General features: G+C 45.9%; 12 non-coding genes across 12 annotated transcripts; all 12 read left to right on the top strand.

Annotated features, from left to right (window-relative positions):
* The first annotated feature begins 195 nt into the window (after positions 1-195).
* trnal-cag (transfer RNA leucine (anticodon CAG)) lies at positions 196-277 on the top strand. Its single transcript has one exon. It is a non-coding gene; the product is annotated as a tRNA-Leu (tRNA).
* A 973-nt stretch (positions 278-1,250) lies between these two features.
* trnal-cag (transfer RNA leucine (anticodon CAG)) lies at positions 1,251-1,332 on the top strand. Its single transcript has one exon. It is a non-coding gene; the product is annotated as a tRNA-Leu (tRNA).
* Positions 1,333-3,360: 2,028 nt separating this feature from the next.
* trnal-cag (transfer RNA leucine (anticodon CAG)) lies at positions 3,361-3,442 on the top strand. Its single transcript has one exon. It is a non-coding gene; the product is annotated as a tRNA-Leu (tRNA).
* A 973-nt stretch (positions 3,443-4,415) lies between these two features.
* On the top strand, positions 4,416-4,497 carry trnal-cag (transfer RNA leucine (anticodon CAG)). Its single transcript has one exon. It is a non-coding gene; the product is annotated as a tRNA-Leu (tRNA).
* A 973-nt stretch (positions 4,498-5,470) lies between these two features.
* trnal-cag (transfer RNA leucine (anticodon CAG)) lies at positions 5,471-5,552 on the top strand. Its single transcript has one exon. It is a non-coding gene; the product is annotated as a tRNA-Leu (tRNA).
* A 973-nt stretch (positions 5,553-6,525) lies between these two features.
* Positions 6,526-6,607, top strand: trnal-cag (transfer RNA leucine (anticodon CAG)). Its single transcript has one exon. It is a non-coding gene; the product is annotated as a tRNA-Leu (tRNA).
* Positions 6,608-8,635: 2,028 nt separating this feature from the next.
* Positions 8,636-8,717, top strand: trnal-cag (transfer RNA leucine (anticodon CAG)). The gene has a single exon. It is a non-coding gene; the product is annotated as a tRNA-Leu (tRNA).
* Positions 8,718-9,690: 973 nt separating this feature from the next.
* On the top strand, positions 9,691-9,772 carry trnal-cag (transfer RNA leucine (anticodon CAG)). The gene has a single exon. It is a non-coding gene; the product is annotated as a tRNA-Leu (tRNA).
* Positions 9,773-10,745: 973 nt separating this feature from the next.
* On the top strand, positions 10,746-10,827 carry trnal-cag (transfer RNA leucine (anticodon CAG)). Its single transcript has one exon. It is a non-coding gene; the product is annotated as a tRNA-Leu (tRNA).
* A 3,055-nt stretch (positions 10,828-13,882) lies between these two features.
* On the top strand, positions 13,883-13,964 carry trnal-cag (transfer RNA leucine (anticodon CAG)). Its single transcript has one exon. It is a non-coding gene; the product is annotated as a tRNA-Leu (tRNA).
* A 973-nt stretch (positions 13,965-14,937) lies between these two features.
* On the top strand, positions 14,938-15,019 carry trnal-cag (transfer RNA leucine (anticodon CAG)). The gene has a single exon. It is a non-coding gene; the product is annotated as a tRNA-Leu (tRNA).
* A 946-nt stretch (positions 15,020-15,965) lies between these two features.
* trnal-cag (transfer RNA leucine (anticodon CAG)) lies at positions 15,966-16,047 on the top strand. Its single transcript has one exon. It is a non-coding gene; the product is annotated as a tRNA-Leu (tRNA).
* The last annotated feature ends 179 nt before the right edge of the window (positions 16,048-16,226 follow it).

Raw genomic sequence — 16,226 nt, 5'->3', positions numbered from 1 at the left:
CTGGTTTGTCCCAACATGCACCTAATTTCTGTTGTTGCCCTGTGGATACGTAGGTTCCTGTGACCGGTATGTTGCAAAATCGTTTCTCGAGAGTTCACTGTCTACCACTTTAATTGCCTTAATTATTATTTTCCGCATGGCAAAGTCACATTTCACTCAACGTTCACTCGTTCCAGAACAGAAGCTGCGTCCAGTGGTAGCGTGGCCGAGCGGTCTAAGGCGCTGGATCCAGGTTCCAGTCTCTTCGGAGGCGTGGGTTCAAATCCCACCGCTGCCAGAATTTTCCCTGCGTAACACTTGCATTCTGTCAGCACAAGCATGGGCACCTGTTTCACAATGGGGCCATTTTGGTGTGGAAAAGTAGTTGGACTGTGAGCGGTGCCTTCAGTTTGTTGGCAAATGGCAATACCATCGAAGAGTTTGATGTCACCACTTGAAAATTGAAGGCCAGTTGTGCATGCTTTTTGCACGCTGGCCGCATTTGTGTGGATAAAAAGTAAATGTCAGAAGTGGGATTGGAAACCACGCCGCTAGAAGTGGGCTTGGCACCCACGTCCCAGAATACACCAACCTTTGGTAAGGTAAGGGTTACAGTCTTTGAGTTTGGCACCTTAAACCACTCGGCCACCCTGACAATGAACCGACTGTAACTGCAGAAAAGCGTGCTCCAATTCTGCACATTTACTGAGTTGCATCACAATCCTTCCTCCTGTGCAATCACACAACACGTACATTGTTACGACATCACTTAACAGGCAGCGCCAGTCATTAAGTTTATCATGCCTGCAATGCAACCAACACACGTATTTCTCACAACAGCTCGCATTTTGCCAGCTATCGGGTAAAATTTTCTGCAGTGTGTTGGCGCCTTTCATGTCCCAAAACGCTTTACAGCCAATGAAGTATTTTTAAAGTGAGTCACTGTTGTAATGTGGGAAATGGCGCAGCCAGGATGCACACAGCACGATCCCACAAACAGCAATGTGTTCATGACCAGATAATCTGTTTTTGTCAGTGATGTTGATATAGGAATAAATATTGAATGAATGTTGTAACTGGTTTGTCCCAACATGCACCTAATTTCTGTTGTTGCCCTGTGGATACGTAGGTTCCTGTGACCGGTATGTTGCAAAATCGTTTCTCGAGAGTTCACTGTCTACCACTTTAATTGCCTTAATTATTATTTTCCGCATAACAAAGTCACATTACACTCAACGGTCACTCGTTCCAGAACAGAAGCTGCTTCCAGTGGTAGCGTGGCCGAGCGGTCTAAGGCGCTGGATCCAGGTTCCAGTCTCTTCGGAGGCGTGGGTTCAAATCCCACCGCTGCCAGAATTTTCCCTGCGTAACACTTGCATTCTGTCAGCACAAGCATGGGCACCTGTTTCACAATGGGGCCATTTTGGTGTGGAAAAGTAGTTGGACTGTGAGCGGTGCCTTTAGTTTGTTGGCAAATGGCAATACCATCGAAGTGTTTGATGTCACCACTTGAAAATTGAAGGCCAGTTGAGCATGCTTTTTGCACGCTGGCCGCATTTGTGTGGATAAAAAGTAAATGTCAGAAGTGGGATTGGAAACCACGCCGCTAGAAGTGGGCTTGGCACCCACGTCCCAGAATACACCAACCTTTGGTAAGGTAAGGGTTACAGTCTTTGAGTTTGGCACCTTAAACCACTCGGCCACCCTGACAATGAACTGACTGTAACTGCAGAAAAGCGTGCTCCAATTCTGCACATTTACTGAGTTGCATCACAATCCTTCCTCCTGTGCAATCACACAACACGTACATTGTTACGACATCACTTAACAGGCAGCGCCAATCATTAAGTTTATCATGCCTGCAATGCAACCAACACACGTATTTCTCACAACAGCTCGCATTTTGCCAGCTATCGGGTAAAGTTTTCTGCAGTGTGTTGGCGCCTTTCATGTCCCAAAACGCTTTACAGCCAATGAAGTATTTTTAAAGTGAGTCACTGTTGTAATGTGGGAAATGGCGCAGCCAGTATGCACACAGCACGATCCCACAAACAGCAATGTGTTCATGACCAGATAATCTGTTTTTGTCAGTGATGTTGATATAGGAATAAATATTGAATGAATGTTGTAACTGGTTTGTCCCAACATGCACCTAATTTCTGTTGTTGCCCTGTGGATACGTAGGTTCCTGTGACCGGTATGTTGCAAAATCGTTTCTCGAGAGTTCACTGTCTACCACTTTAATTGCCTTAATTATTATTTTCCGCATAACAAAGTCACATTACACTCAACGGTCACTCGTTCCAGAACAGAAGCTGCTTCCAGTGGTAGCGTGGCCGAGCAGTCTAAGGCGCTGGATCCAGGTTCCAGTCTCTTCGGAGGCGTGGGTTCAAATCCCACCGCTGCCAGAATTTTCCCTGCGTAACACTTGCATTCTGTCAGCACAAGCATGGGCACCTGTTTCACAATGGGGCCATTTTGGTGTGGAAAAGTAGTTGGACTGTGAGCGGTGCCTTTAGTTTGTTGGCAAATGGCAATACCATCGAAGAGTTTGATGTCACCACTTGAAAATTGAAGGCCAGTTGTGCATGCTTTTTGCACGCTGGCCGCATTTGTGTGGATAAAAAGTAAATGTCAGAAGTGGGATTGGAAACCACGCCGCTAGAAGTGGGCTTGGCACCCACGTCCCAGAATACACCAACCTTTGGTAAGGTAAGGGTTACAGTCTTTGAGTTTGGCACCTTAAACCACTCGGCCACCCTGACAATGAACCGACTGTAACTGCAGAAAAGCGTGCTCCAATTCTGCACATTTACTGAGTTGCATCACAATCCTTCCTCCTGTGCAATCACACAACACGTACATTGTTACGACATCACTTAACAGGCAGCGCCAGTCATTAAGTTTATCATGCCTGCAATGCAACCAACACACGTATTTCTCACAACAGCTCGCATTTTGCCAGCTATCGGGTAAAATTTTCTGCAGTGTGTTGGCGCCTTTCATGTCCCAAAACGCTTTACAGCCAATGAAGTATTTTTAAAGTGAGTCACTGTTGTAATGTGGGAAATGGCGCAGCCAGGATGCACACAGCACGATCCCACAAACAGCAATGTGTTCATGACCAGATAATCTGTTTTTGTCAGTGATGTTGATATAGGAATAAATATTGAATGAATGTTGTAACTGGTTTGTCCCAACATGCACCTAATTTCTGTTGTTGCCCTGTGGATACGTAGGTTCCTGTGACCGGTATGTTGCAAAATCGTTTCTCGAGAGTTCACTGTCTACCACTTTAATTGCCTTAATTATTATTTTCCGCATGGCAAAGTCACATTTCACTCAACGTTCACTCGTTCCAGAACAGAAGCTGCGTCCAGTGGTAGCGTGGCCGAGCGGTCTAAGGCGCTGGATCCAGGTTCCAGTCTCTTCGGAGGCGTGGGTTCAAATCCCACCGCTGCCAGAATTTTCCCTGCGTAACACTTGCATTCTGTCAGCACAAGCATGGGCACCTGTTTCACAATGGGGCCATTTTGGTGTGGAAAAGTAGTTGGACTGTGAGCGGTGCCTTCAGTTTGTTGGCAAATGACAATACCATCGAAGAGTTTGATGTCACCACTTGAAAATTGAAGGCCAGTTGTGCATGCTTTTTGCACGCTGGCCGCATTTGTGTGGATAAAAAGTAAATGTCAGAAGTGGGATTGGAAACCACGCCGCTAGAAGTGGGCTTGGCACCCACGTCCCAGAATACACCAACCTTTGGTAAGGTAAGGGTTACAGTCTTTGAGTTTGGCACCTTAAACCACTCGGCCACCCTGACAATGAACCGACTGTAACTGCAGAAAAGCGTGCTCCAATTCTGCACATTTACTGAGTTGCATCACAATCCTTCCTCCTGTGCAATCACACAACACGTACATTGTTACGACATCACTTAACAGGCAGCGCCAGTCATTAAGTTTATCATGCCTGTAATGCAACCAACACACGTATTTCTCACAACAGCTCGCATTTTGCCAGCTATCGGGTAAAATTTTCTGCAGTGTGTTGGCGCCTTTCATGTCCCAAAACGCTTTACAGCCAATGAAGTATTTTTAAAGTGAGTCACTGTTGTAATGTGGGAAATGGCGCAGCCAGGATGCACACAGCACGATCCCACAAACAGCAATGTGTTCATGACCAGATAATCTGTTTTTGTCAGTGATGTTGATATAGGAATAAATATTGAATGAATGTTGTAACTGGTTTGTCCCAACATGCACCTAATTTCTGTTGTTGCCCTGTGGATACGTAGTTTCCTGTGACCGGTATGTTGCAAAATCGTTTCTCGAGAGTTCACTGTCTACCACTTTAATTGCCTTAATTATTATTTTCCGCATAACAAAGTCACATTACACTCAACGGTCACTCGTTCCAGAACAGAAGCTGCTTCCAGTGGTAGCGTGGCCGAGCGGTCTAAGGCGCTGGATCCAGGTTCCAGTCTCTTCGGAGGCGTGGGTTCAAATCCCACCGCTGCCAGAATTTTCCCTGCGTAACACTTGCATTCTGTCAGCACAAGCATGGGCACCTGTTTCACAATGGGGCCATTTTGGTGTGGAAAAGTAGTTGGACTGTGAGCGGTGCCTTTAGTTTGTTGGCAAATGGCAATACCATCGAAGTGTTTGATGTCACCACTTGAAAATTGAAGGCCAGTTGAGCATGCTTTTTGCACGCTGGCCGCATTTGTGTGGATAAAAAGTAAATGTCAGAAGTGGGATTGGAAACCACGCCGCTAGAAGTGGGCTTGGCACCCACGTCCCAGAATACACCAACCTTTGGTAAGGTAAGGGTTACAGTCTTTGAGTTTGGCACCTTAAACCACTCGGCCACCCTGACAATGAACCGACTGTAACTGCAGAAAAGCGTGCTCCAATTCTGCACATTTACTGAGTTGCATCACAATCCTTCCTCCTGTGCAATCACACAACACGTACATTGTTACGACATCACTTAACAGGCAGCGCCAATCATTAAGTTTATCATGCCTGCAATGCAACCAACACACGTATTTCTCACAACAGCTCGCATTTTGCCAGCTATCGGGTAAAATTTTCTGCAGTGTGTTGGCGCCTTTCATGTCCCAAAACGCTTTACAGCCAATGAAGTATTTTTAAAGTGAGTCACTGTTGTAATGTGGGAAATGGCGCAGCCAGTATGCACACAGCACGATCCCACAAACAGCAATGTGTTCATGACCAGATAATCTGTTTTTGTCAGTGATGTTGATATAGGAATAAATATTGAATGAATGTTGTAACTGGTTTGTCCCAACATGCACCTAATTTCTGTTGTTGCCCTGTGGATACGTAGGTTCCTGTGACCGGTATGTTGCAAAATCGTTTCTCGAGAGTTCACTGTCTACCACTTTAATTGCCTTAATTATTATTTTCCGCATAACAAAGTCACATTACACTCAACGGTCACTCGTTCCAGAACAGAAGTTGCTTCCAGTGGTAGCGTGGCCGAGCGGTCTAAGGCGCTGGATCCAGGTTCCAGTCTCTTCGGAGGCGTGGGTTCAAATCCCACCGCTGCCAGAATTTTCCCTGCGTAACACTTGCATTCTGTCAGCACAAGCATGGGCACCTGTTTCACAATGGGGCCATTTTGGTGTGGAAAAGTAGTTGGACTGTGAGCGGTGCCTTTAGTTTGTTGGCAAATGGCAATACCATCGAAGTGTTTGATGTCACCACTTGAAAATTGAAGGCCAGTTGAGCATGCTTTTTGCACGCTGGCCGCATTTGTGTGGATAAAAAGTAAATGTCAGAAGTGGGATTGGAAACCACGCCGCTAGAAGTGGGCTTGGCACCCACGTCCCAGAATACACCAACCTTTGGTAAGGTAAGGGTTACAGTCTTTGAGTTTGGCACCTTAAACCACTCGGCCACCCTGACAATGAACCGACTGTAACTGCAGAAAAGCGTGCTCCAATTCTGCACATTTACTGAGTTGCATCACAATCCTTCCTCCTGTGCAATCACACAACACGTACATTGTTACGACATCACTTAACAGGCAGCGCCAATCATTAAGTTTATCATGCCTGCAATGCAACCAACACACGTATTTCTCACAACAGCTCGCATTTTGCCAGCTATCGGGTAAAATTTTCTGCAGTGTGTTGGCGCCTTTCATGTCCCAAAACGCTTTACAGCCAATGAAGTATTTTTAAAGTGAGTCACTGTTGTAATGTGGGAAATGGCGCAGCCAGTATGCACACAGCACGATCCCACAAACAGCAATGTGTTCATGACCAGATAATCTGTTTTTGTCAGTGATGTTGATATAGGAATAAATATTGAATGAATGTTGTAACTGGTTTGTCCCAACATGCACCTAATTTCTGTTGTTGCCCTGTGGATACGTAGGTTCCTGTGACCGGTATGTTGCAAAATCGTTTCTCGAGAGTTCACTGTCTACCACTTTAATTGCCTTAATTATTATTTTCCGCATAACAAAGTCACATTACACTCAACGGTCACTCGTTCCAGAACAGAAGTTGCTTCCAGTGGTAGCGTGGCCGAGCGGTCTAAGGCGCTGGATCCAGGTTCCAGTCTCTTCGGAGGCGTGGGTTCAAATCCCACCGCTGCCAGAATTTTCCCTGCGTAACACTTGCATTCTGTCAGCACAAGCATGGGCACCTGTTTCACAATGGGGCCATTTTGGTGTGGAAAAGTAGTTGGACTGTGAGCGGTGCCTTTAGTTTGTTGGCAAATGGCAATACCATCGAAGTGTTTGATGTCACCACTTGAAAATTGAAGGCCAGTTGAGCATGCTTTTTGCACGCTGGCCGCATTTGTGTGGATAAAAAGTAAATGTCAGAAGTGGGATTGGAAACCACGCCGCTAGAAGTGGGCTTGGCACCCACGTCCCAGAATACACCAACCTTTGGTAAGGTAAGGGTTACAGTCTTTGAGTTTGGCACCTTAAACCACTCGGCCACCCTGACAATGAACCGACTGTAACTGCAGAAAAGCGTGCTCCAATTCTGCACATTTACTGAGTTGCATCACAATCCTTCCTCCTGTGCAATCACACAACACGTACATTGTTACGACATCACTTAACAGGCAGCGCCAGTCATTAAGTTTATCATGCCTGCAATGCAACCAACACACGTATTTCTCACAACAGCTCGCATTTTGCCAGCTATCGGGTAAAATTTTCTGCAGTGTGTTGGCGCCTTTCATGTCCCAAAACGCTTTACAGCCAATGAAGTATTTTTAAAGTGAGTCACTGTTGTAATGTGGGAAATGGCGCAGCCAGTATGCACACAGCACGATCCCACAAACAGCAATGTGTTCATGACCAGATAATCTGTTTTTGTCAGTGATGTTGATATAGGAATAAATATTGAATGAATGTTGTAACTGGTTTGTCCCAACATGCACCTAATTTCTGTTGTTGCCCTGTGGATACGTAGGTTCCTGTGACCGGTATGTTGCAAAATCATTTCTCGAGAGTTCACTGTCTACCACTTTAATTGCCTTAATTATTATTTTCCGCATGGCAAAGTCACATTTCACTCAACGTTCACTCGTTCCAGAACAGAAGCTGCGTCCAGTGGTAGCGTGGCCGAGCGGTCTAAGGCGCTGGATCCAGGTTGCAGTCTCTTCGGAGGCGTGGGTTCAAATCCCACTGCTGCCAGAATTTTCCCTGCGTAACACTTGCATTCTGTCAGCACAAGCATGGGCACCTGTTTCACAATGGGGCCATTTTGGTGTGGAAAAGTAGTTGGACTGTGAGCGGTGCCTTCAGTTTGTTGGCAAATGGCAATACCATCGAAGAGTTTGATGTCACCACTTGAAAATTGAAGGCCAGTTGTGCATGCTTTTTGCACGCTGGCCGCATTTGTGTGGATAAAAAGTAAATGTCAGAAGTGGGATTGGAAACCACGCCGCTAGAAGTGGGCTTGGCACCCACGTCCCAGAATACACCAACCTTTGGTAAGGTAAGGGTTACAGTCTTTGAGTTTGGCACCTTAAACCACTCGGCCACCCTGACAATGAACCGACTGTAACTGCAGAAAAGCGTGCTCCAATTCTGCACATTTACTGAGTTGCATCACAATCCTTCCTCCTGTGCAATCACACAACACGTACATTGTTACGACATCACTTAACAGGCAGCGCCAGTCATTAAGTTTATCATGCCTGCAATGCAACCAACACACGTATTTCTCACAACAGCTCGCATTTTGCCAGCTATCGGGTAAAATTTTCTGCAGTGTGTTGGCGCCTTTCATGTCCCAAAACGCTTTACAGCCAATGAAGTATTTTTAAAGTGAGTCACTGTTGTAATGTGGGAAATGGCGCAGCCAGTATGCACACAGCACGATCCCACAAACAGCAATGTGTTCATGACCAGATAATCTGTTTTTGTCAGTGATGTTGATATAGGAATAAATATTGAATGAATGTTGTAACTGGTTTGTCCCAACATGCACCTAATTTCTGTTGTTGCCCTGTGGATACGTAGGTTCCTGTGACCGGTATGTTGCAAAATCGTTTCTCGAGAGTTCACTGTCTACCACTTTAATTGCCTTAATTATTATTTTCCGCATAACAAAGTCACATTACACTCAACGGTCACTCGTTCCAGAACAGAAGCTGCGTCCAGTGGTAGCGTGGCCGAGCGGTCTAAGGCGCTGGATCCAGGTTCCAGTCTCTTCGGAGGCGTGGGTTCAAATCCCACCGCTGCCTGAATTTTCCCTGCGTAACACTTGCATTCTGTCAGCACAAGCATGGGCACCTGTTTCACAATGGGGCCATTTTGGTGTGGAAAAGTAGTTGGACTGTGAGCGGTGCCTTTCGTTTGTTGGCAAATGGCAATACCATCGAAGAGTTTGATGTCACCACTTGAAAATTGAAGGCCAGTTGAGCATGCTTTTTGCACGCTGGCCGCATTTGTGTGGATAAAAAGTAAATGTCAGAAGTGGGATTGGAAACCACGCCGCTAGAAGTGGGCTTGGCACCCACGTCCCAGAATACACCAACCTTTGGTAAGGTAAGGGTTACAGTCTTTGAGTTTGGCACCTTAAACCACTCGGCTATTTTGATAATGAACCGACTGTAACTGCAGAAAAGCGTACTCCAATTCTGCACATTTACTGAGTTGCATCACAATCCTTCCTCCTGTGCAATCACACAACACGTACATTGTTACGACATCACTTAACAGGCAGCGCCAGTCATTAAGTTTATCATGCCTGCAATGCAACCAACACACGTATTTCTCACAACAGCTCGCATTTTGCCAGCGATCGGGTAAAATTTTCTGCAGTGTGTTGGCGCCTTTCATGTCCCAAAACGCTTTACAGCCAATGAAGTATTTTTAAAGTGAGTCACTGTTGTAATGTGGGAAATGGCGCAGCCAGTATGCACACAGCACGATCCCACAAACAGCAATGTGTTCATGACCAGATAATCTGTTTTTGTCAGTGATGTTGATATAGGAATAAATATTGAATGAATGTTGTAACTGGTTTGTCCCAACATGCACCTAATTTCTGTTGTTGCCCTGTGGATACGTAGGTTCCTGTGACCGGTATGTTGCAAAATCGTTTCTCGAGAGTTCACTGTCTACCACTTTAATTGCCTTAATTATTATTTTCCGCATAACAAAGTCACATTACACTCAACGGTCACTCGTTCCAGAACAGAAGCTGCGTCCAGTGGTAGCGTGGCCGAGCGGTCTAAGGCGCTGGATCCAGGTTCCAGTCTCTTCGGAGGCGTGGGTTCAAATCCCACCGCTGCCAGAATTTTCCCTGCGTAACACTTGCATTCTGTCAGCACAAGCATGGGCACCTGTTTCACAATGGGGCCATTTTGGTGTGGAAAAGTAGTTGGACTGTGAGCGGTGCCTTCAGTTTGTTGGCAAATGGCAATACCATCGAAGAGTTTGATGTCACCACTTGAAAATTGAAGGCCAGTTGTGCATGCTTTTTGCACGCTGGCCGCATTTGTGTGGATAAAAAGTAAATGTCAGAAGTGGGATTGGAAACCACGCCGCTAGAAGTGGGCTTGGCACCCACGTCCCAGAATACACCAACCTTTGGTAAGGTAAGGGTTACAGTCTTTGAGTTTGGCACCTTAAACCACTCGGCTATTTTGATAATGAACCGACTGTAACTGCAGAAAAGCGTGCTCCAATTCTGCACATTTACTGAGTTGCATCACAATCCTTCCTCCTGTGCAATCACACAACACGTACATTGTTACGACATCACTTAACAGGCAGCGCCAGTCATTAAGTTTATCATGCCTGCAATGCAACCAACACACGTATTTCTCACAACAGCTCGCATTTTGCCAGCTATCGGGTAAAATTTTCTGCAGTGTGTTGGCGCCTTTCATGTCCCAAAACGCTTTACAGCCAATGAAGTATTTTTAAAGTGAGTCACTGTTGTAATGTGGGAAATGGCGCAGCCAGGATGCACACAGCACGATCCCACAAACAGCAATGTGTTCATGACCAGATAATCTGTTTTTGTCAGTGATGTTGATATAGGAATAAATATTGAATGAATGTTGTAACTGGTTTGTCCCAACATGCACCTAATTTCTGTTGTTGCCCTGTGGATACGTAGGTTCCTGTGACCGGTATGTTGCAAAATCGTTTCTCGAGAGTTCACTGCCTACCACTTTAATTGCCTTAATTATTATTTTCCGCATAACAAAGTCACATTACACTCAACGGTCACTCGTTCCAGAACAGAAGCTGCGTCCAGTGGTAGCGTGGCCGAGCGGTCTAAGGCGCTGGATCCAGGTTCCAGTCTCTTCGGAGGCGTGGGTTCAAATCCCACCGCTGCCAGAATTTTCCCTGCGTAACACTTGCATTCTGTCAGCACAAGCATGGGCACCTGTTTCACAATGGGGCCATTTTGGTGTGGAAAAGTAGTTGGACTGTGAGCGGTGCCTTCAGTTTGTTGGCAAATGGCAATACCATCGAAGAGTTTGATGTCACCACTTGAAAATTGAAGGCCAGTTGTGCATGCTTTTTGCACGCTGGCCGCATTTGTGTGGATAAAAGGTAAATGTCAGAAGTGGGATTGGAAACCACGCCGCTAGAAGTGGGCTTGGCACCCACGTCCCAGAATACACCAACCTTTGGTAAGGTAAGTGTTACAGTCTTTGAGTTTGGCACCTTAAACCACTCGGCCACCCTGACAATGAACCGACTGTAACTGCAGAAAAGCGTGCTCCAATTCTGCACATTTACTGAGTTGCATCACAATCCTTCCTCCTGTGCAATCACACAACACGTACATTGTTACGACATCACTTAACAGGCAGCGCCAGTCATTAAGTTTATCATGCCTGCAATGCAACCAACACACGTATTTCTCACAACAGCTCGCATTTTGCCAGCGATCGGGTAAATTTTCTGCAGTGTGTTGGCGCCTTTCATGTCCCAAAACGCTTTACAGCCAATGAAGTATTTTTAAAGTGAGTCACTGTTGTAATGTGGGAAATGGCGCAGCCAGTATGCACACAGCACGATCCCACAAACAGCAATGTGTTCATGACCAGATAATCTGTTTTTGTCAGTGATGTTGATATAGGAATAAATATTGAATGAATGTTGTAACTGGTTTGTCCCAACATGCACCTAATTTCTGTTGTTGCCCTGTGGATACGTAGGTTCCTGTGACCGGTATGTTGCAAAATCGTTTCTCGAGAGTTTACTGTCTACCACTTTAATTGCCTTCATTATTATTTTCCGCATGGCAAAGTCACATTTCACTCAACGGTCACTCGTTCCAGAACAGAAGCTGCTTCCAGTGGTAGCGTCGCCGAGCGGTCTAAGGCGCTGGATCCAGATTCCCGTCTCTTCGGAGGCGTGGGTTCAAATCCCACCGCTGCCAGAATTTTCCCTGCGTAACACTTGCATTCTGTCAGCACAAGCATGGGCACCTGTTTCACAATGGGGCCATTTTGGTGTGGAAAAGTAGTTGGACTGTGAGCGGTGCCTTCAGTTTGTTGGCAAATGGCAATACCATCGAAGAGTTTGATGTCACCACTTGAAAATTGAGGGCCAGTTGTGCATGCTTTTTGCACGCTGGCCGCATTTGTGTGGATAAAAAGTAAATGTCAGAAGTGGGCTTGGCACCCACGTCCCAGAATACACCAACCTTTGGTAAGGTAAGGGTTACAGTCTTTGAGTTTGGCACCTTAAACCACTCGGCCACCCTGACAATGAACCGACTGTAACTGCAGAAAAGCGTGCTCCAATTCTGCACATTTACTGAGTTGCATCACAATCCTTCCTCCTGTGCAATCACACAACACGTACATTGTTACGACATCACTTAACAGGCAGCGCCAGTCATTAAGTTTATCATGCCTGCAATGCAACCAACACACGTATTTCTCACAACAGCTCGCATTTTGCCAGCTATCGGGTAAAATTTTCTGCAGTGTGTTGGCGCCTTTCATGTCCCAAAACGCTTTACAGCCAATGAAGTATTTTTAAAGTGAGTCACTGTTGTAATGTGGGAAATGGCGCAGCCAGGATGCACACAGCACGATCCCACAAACAGCAATGTGTTCATGACCAGATAATCTGTTTTTGTCAGTGATGTTGATATAGGAATAAATATTGAATGAATGTTGTAACTGGTTTGTCCCAACATGCACCTAATTTCTGTTGTTGCCCTGTGGATACGTAGGTTCCTGTGACCGGTATGTTGCAAAATCGTTTCTCGAGAGTTCACTGTCTACCACTTTAATTGCCTTAATTATTATTTTCCGCATGGCAAAGTCACATTTCACTCAACGGTCACTCGTTCCAGAACAGAAGCTGCTTCCAGTGGTAGCGTGCCCGAGCGGTCTAAGGCGCTGGATCCAGGTTCCAGTCTCTTCGGAGGCGTGGGTTCAAATCCCACCGCTGCCAGAATTTTCCCTGCGTAACACTTGCATTCTGTCAGCACAAGCATGGGCACCTGTTTCACAATGGGGCCATTTTGGTGTGGAAAAGTAGTTGGACTGTGAGCGGTGCCTTCAGTTTGTTGGCAAATGGCAATACCATCGAAGAGTTTGATGTCACCACTTGAAAATTGAAGGCCAGTTGTGCATGCTTTTTGCACGCTGGCCGCATTTGTGTGGATAAAAAGTAAATGTCAGAAGTGGGATTGGAAACCACGCCGCTAGAAGTGGGCTTGGCACCCACGTCCCAGAATACACCAACCTTTGGTAAGGTAAGGGTTACAGTCTTTGAGTTTGGCACCTTAAACCACTCGGCCACCCTGACAATGAACCGACTGTAACTGCAGAAAAGCGTGCTCCAATTCTGCACATTTACTGAGTTGCATCACAATCCTTCCTCCTGTGCAATCACACAACACGTACATTGTTACGACATCACTTAACAGGCAGCGCCAGTCATTAAGTTTATCATGCCTGCAATGCAACCAACATACGTATTTCTCACAACAGCTCGCATTTTGCCAGCTATCGGGTAAAATTTTCTGCAGTGTGTTGGCGCCTTTCATGTCCCAAAACGCTTTACAGCCAATGAAGTATTTTTAAAGTGAGTCACTGTTGTAATGTGGGAAATGGCGCAGCCAGGATGCACACAGCACGATCCCACAAACAGCAATGTGTTCATGACCAGATAATCTGTTTTTGTCAGTGATGTTGATATAGGAATAAATATTGAATGAATGTTGTAACTGGTTTGTCCCAACATGCACCTAATTTCTGTTGTTGCCCTGTGGATACGTAGGTTCCTGTGACCGGTATGTTGCAAAATCGTTTCTCGAGAGTTCACTGTCTACCACTTTAATTGCCTTAATTATTATTTTCCGCATGGCAAAGTCACATTTCACTCAACGGTCACTCGTTCCAGAACAGAAGCTGCTTCCAGTGGTAGCGTGGCCGAGCGGTCTAAGGCGCTGGATCCAGGTTCCAGTCTCTTCGGAGGCGTGGGTTCAAATCCCACCGCTGCCAGAATTTTCCCTGCGTAACACTTGCATTCTGTCAGCACAAGCATGGGCACCTGTTTCACAATGGGGCCATTTTGGTGTGGAAAAGTAGTTGGACTGTGAGCGGTGCCTTCAGTTTGTTGGCAAATGGCAATACCATCGAAGAGTTTGATGTCACCACTTGAAAATTGAAGGCCAGTTGTGCATGCTTTTTGCACGCTGGCCGCATTTGTGTGGATAAAAAGTAAATGTCAGAAGTGGGATTGGAAACCACGCCGCTAGAAGTGGGCTTGGCACCCACGTCCCAGAATACACCAACCTTTGGTAAGGTAAGGGTTACAGTCTTTGAGTTTGGCACCTTAAACCACTCGGCCACCCTGACAATGAACCGACTGTAACTGCAGAAAAGCGTGCTCCAATTCTGCACATTTACTGAGTTGCATCACAATCCTTCCTCCTGTGCAATCACACAACACGTACATTGTTACGACATCACTTAACAGGCAGCGCCAGTCATTAAGTTTATCATGCCTGCAATGCAACCAACACACGTATTTCTCACAACAGCTCGCATTTTGCCAGCTATCGGGTAAAATTTTCTGCAGTGTGTTGGCGCCTTTCATGTCCCAAAACGCTTTACAGCCAATGAAGTATTTTTAAAGTGAGTCACTGTTGTAATGTGGGAAATGGCGCAGCCAGGATGCACACAGCACGATCCCACAAACAGCAATGTGTTCATGACCAGATAATCTGTTTTTGTCAGTGATGTTGATATAGGAATAAATATTGAATGAATGTTGTAACTGGTTTGTCCCAACATGCACCTAATTTCTGTTGTTGCCCTGTGGATACGTAGGTTCCTGTGACCGGTATGTTGCAAAATCGTTTCTCGAGAGTTCACTGTCTACCACTTTAATTGCCTTAATTATTATTTTCCGCATGGCAAAGTCACATTTCACTCAACGGTCACTCGTTCCAGAACAGAAGCTGCGTCCAGTGGTAGCGTGGCCGAGCGGTCTAAGGCGCTGGATCCAGGTTCCAGTCTCTTCGGAGGCGTGGGTTCAAATCCCACCGCTGCCAGAATTTTCCCTGCGTAACACTTGCATTCTGTCAGCACAAGCTTGGGCACCTGTTTCACAATGGGGCCATTTTGGTGTGGAAAAGTAGTTGGACTGTGAGCGGTGCCTTCAGTTTGTTGGCAAATGGCAATACCATCGAAGAGTTTGATGTCACCACTTGAAAATTGAGGGCCAGTTGTGCATGCTTTTTGCACGCTGGCCGCATTTGTGTGGATAAAAAGTAAATGTCAGAAGTGGGATTGGCACCCACGTCCCAGAATACACCAACCTTTGGTAAGGTAAGGGTTACAGTCTTTGAGTTTGGCACCTTAAACCACTCGGCCACCCTGACAATGAACCGACTGTAACTGCAGAAAAGCGTGCTCCAATTCTGCACATTTACTGAGTTGCATCACAATCCTTCCTCCTGTGCAATCACACAACACGTACATTGTTACGACATCACTTAACAGGCAGCGCCAGTCATTAAGTTTATCATGCCTGCAATGCAACCAACACACGTATTTCTCACAACAGCTCGCATTTTGCCAGCTATCGGGTAAAATTTTCTGCAGTGTGTTGGCGCCTTTCATGTCCCAAAACGCTTTACAGCCAATGAAGTATTTTTAAAGTGAGTCACTGTTGTAATGTGGGAAATGGCGCAGCCAGGATGCACACAGCACGATCCCACAAACAGCAATGTGTTCATGACCAGATAATCTGTTTTTGTCAGTGATGTTGATATAGGAATAAATATTGAATGAATGTTGTAACTGGTTTGTCCCAACATGCACCTAATTTCTGTTGTTGCCCTGTGGATACGTAGGTGCCTGTGACCGGTATGTTGCAAAATCGTTTCTCGAGAGTTTACTGTCTACCACTTTAATTGCCTTAATTATTATTTTCCGCATAACAAAGTCACATTACACTCAACGGTCACTCGTTCCAGAACAGAAGCTGCTTCCAGTGGTAGCGTGGCCGAGCGGTCTAAGGCGCTGGATCCAGGTTCCAGTCTCTTCGGAGGCGTGGGTTCAAATCCCACCGCTGCCAGAATTTTCCCTGCGTAACACTTGCATTCTGTCAGCACAAGCATGGGCACCTGTTTCACAATGGGGCCATTTTGGTGTGGAAAAGTAGTTGGACTGTGAGCGGTGCCTTTCGTTTGTTGGCAAATGGCAATACCATCGAAGAGTTTGATGTCACCACTTGAAAATTGAAGGCCAGTTGAG

Source organism: Pristiophorus japonicus, chromosome 8 (assembly GCF_044704955.1).
Source record: "Pristiophorus japonicus isolate sPriJap1 chromosome 8, sPriJap1.hap1, whole genome shotgun sequence".
Lineage (NCBI taxonomy): Eukaryota > Metazoa > Chordata > Chondrichthyes > Pristiophoridae > Pristiophorus > Pristiophorus japonicus.
Note: the sequence above shows the minus strand (reverse complement) of the source record. Positions and strands in the feature narration are given on the sequence as shown.